This window comes from Protopterus annectens, chromosome 12.part0 (assembly GCF_019279795.1).
Source record: "Protopterus annectens isolate FY-2018-M chromosome 12.part0, PAN1.0, whole genome shotgun sequence".
Taxonomy (NCBI): domain Eukaryota; kingdom Metazoa; phylum Chordata; order Ceratodontiformes; family Protopteridae; genus Protopterus; species Protopterus annectens.
The window spans coordinates 1,295,069,997-1,295,072,732 of NC_056746.1; the positions used below are offsets into that span (position 1 = coordinate 1,295,069,997).

General features: G+C 41.4%; 1 protein-coding gene across 3 annotated transcripts in view; it reads left to right on the forward strand.

Annotated features, from left to right (window-relative positions):
* Positions 1-1,797: 1,797 nt before the first annotated feature.
* Positions 1,798-2,736, forward strand: part of PLAGL2 (PLAG1 like zinc finger 2) — a 129,590-nt gene continuing 128,651 nt past the window's right edge. For all 3 annotated transcript variants that reach the window (XM_044090347.1, XM_044090346.1, XM_044090348.1), the window contains exon 1: positions 1,798-1,849. The gene's annotated coding sequence lies outside the window, so the exon portion shown is untranslated. The remainder of the gene's footprint in view (positions 1,850-2,736) is intronic.

Consider the following 2,736-nt stretch of genomic DNA (forward strand, 5'->3'; position numbering starts at 1 on the left):
CCACCAGGTGAGAGTTAAATGTGCAGTGAATGGAGGAACTGTTTGTGTCCTGGGGAGAGGGAAATAATGACCGTGTAGGAGGACGAGAAGATGGTGAGTTGATGAAGAAATGTGCATAAAGCGGATATGTTTTAGGTTTCCAAAGCATTTCATTATAAGGCAACCCTAAATAAGTACATAGAGGAAAACAAAAAGGAGTGCAAATGTGTAATGGAATGCAAGACCTGACACTAGGAAAAGGACTGAAAAGTCTAAAGCGAGACCATTTTTGTGAAGTGAATTAGTGTAGTTTTGCCTTTACATAGGATAAGCTTTCTAGTGTAGGAGGAAAAGGTAGGCAGGGATGGGGAGAGAGGAGGTGACCAAGAGAGAGAGGGAATGTGGTCACCAAGAGAGGGAAAGATGAGGTGACCAAGAGGGTGAGAGAGCTCATGAAGGAAAAGGTAGGCAGCGATGGGGTGAGAGGAGGTGACCAAGAGAGGGAGGGAGCACATGGAGGAAAAGGTAGGCAGGGATGGGGTGAGATGAGGTGACCAAGAGAGGGAAAGATGAGGTGACCAAGAGGGTGAGAGAGCTCATGAAGGAAAAGGTAGGCAGGGATGGGGTGAGATGAGGTGACCAAGAGAGGGAGGGAGCTTATGGAAACTTGGAAAGGGAGGAGAGTACGACACAGGAGTTTGCAGGGCTGCTTCTCTGTACTTTGAGGGGTTTTAGACTATCTTCCGGGGATTGTTCAGTACTTGTAATAAAATACTATCCCAGGTGCATCACAGAAAGCATCATTTTCCAACCATCATTTTTCACTATTTAAGAAGCTGACATAGTGGATTAACGTCTTCTGACAGCCTTAATTAAGATTTAATTTTCCTAAAATGAAAACCAGTGGTCGGGCACTTGCAGAATCTGGTAAAATGACAACTCTGGGAAATTATCTTCTCCACAGAAATGGATTCTTAGTTAATTTCAGGAATTGACCAGAGTACAGAATAGCCACTGGTCAGAGACCAAGCAAGAAGACAATCCAAGAAGTAAAGTTTCCCTAATTATGCACGTTGACGGAGATTTTCTCACTTGGCAGTAAGTAGTAGTGTTCAAATGTGATATTTCTTGGATTTAGAGAGGGCCGTGTAAGTAGACATGTTTGTATTGGTATATTACTAATCCAGTAAGATGGATCCTTTTGTGTTGTCTAACTTCGTCTGCAGTGTCTGTTCATATATGGATGTACCCTAGAATGTCATTGTTTCAGTTGATTTGTGGCAGATTAATTTTCCTGGATTTGAAATGCATCTCATTGTATCACAAGTAGCCTTCTGTTTTTTGAACTTGTGTCTTCAGTGTACATTTTAGAGTAGTGCTTTTTTTGTAGTGACATCTTTTTGAAACTGTAGCCTCACTTTGTGCTCTTTCCAAGACATGCATTATGCTGTCGCAGTTTGGCAGCAGCTGTGTTTGATTGCTCCATGTGGAGGGAATACTGGAGTTTTTATGGTGTCTTCCCCCCCCCAAAGTTGGAGTCCTGGGGGTTTTGATGGTGTCACCCCCCGCAGGTGGGAGTGATGGGGTTTTCATAGTGTCACCTCCCCCCTCTGGTGGGGGGCTTTGTAAGCTCGTAGGACTGTTGTGTAGACTGTTTGAAAACATGAATAAAGTTCTAAGTTTGTGAATCTTAAGTGAAGTTTCAGCCTAAACATTTAATGGATTTGTAGATTCCACAGTGTTTTGAATATAAGCTGTATTAAATATACAAATTTGTGTATGCAAAAATTGTAATGGGAGTTGCTTTTTTTCCTTTTAGGTATCCTTTAGGATCGAATTTAACAAGTAGCTATCCAGATCAGTTGCTCAGGTGGGTGATTTATCAAAACAGTAGCACGTACAAATCCTTATCAAATGTTAGGATCCTTGTATGTTTTGTGCGATGCATCGTCCTAACACTGTCATTTGGTTTCTTCAACATGTCATGTCACAGATCTAGAATCTTTGGCAGAAATTAAGTCCCCATCTTAAGTTCTTGTTTCATATGATGCACTTCAGGGGCAGTTAACAGTTTGGCAAATTTGTTTTACCACATTGTAGCATGAATTGCTTATATTAAACATGACTCATTTATACCTGCCTCATCCCCAGCCACTGTTGAATTATTCAGTTTGCTTCAGCTTCCACCTTTCTGAGATCTTAACATAATTGTAACGAAGCTGTCAGAACTTAGAGGAAGCAGAGTAATTTTCCAGTAAATCTAAAACTGCATAGTTATTGGAGACCGTCTTAGGGTATGATTGATACAGGGCAATACATGTGTGTTTTACTGAAGTGTTGGAAGTACCTACATGTGATTTATAGACAGTGGAAGTTCAGGGCTGTAGAGGAGATATCACTGTTCAGCAAGCCTGCTGACGAAGCACACTACTACATATGCGCATATTATCAATTCTGCACAAATACAAGTGCTAACAGTTCATATGTAGCAAGACAGCATAACGACTCATTTGATGTGTCATTGCACTTAAGTTCCAGTGGTTTTACTAACCATCCAGAGGCCCACAGTTACGCCAGTGCGGCACTCTCTAACATTGCAAGCAGTGGTATACTGGAAGTATTCCATGTGTAAGACATCCTCCAAGCTTAAACACATGTATATATATGAGATTATATTTTGTTACATTGTGAAGGCATGCATAGGCACATCAGTGTCGGGTGTGTGTGTGTGAATATGTGTGTGTGTGTGTGTGTGTG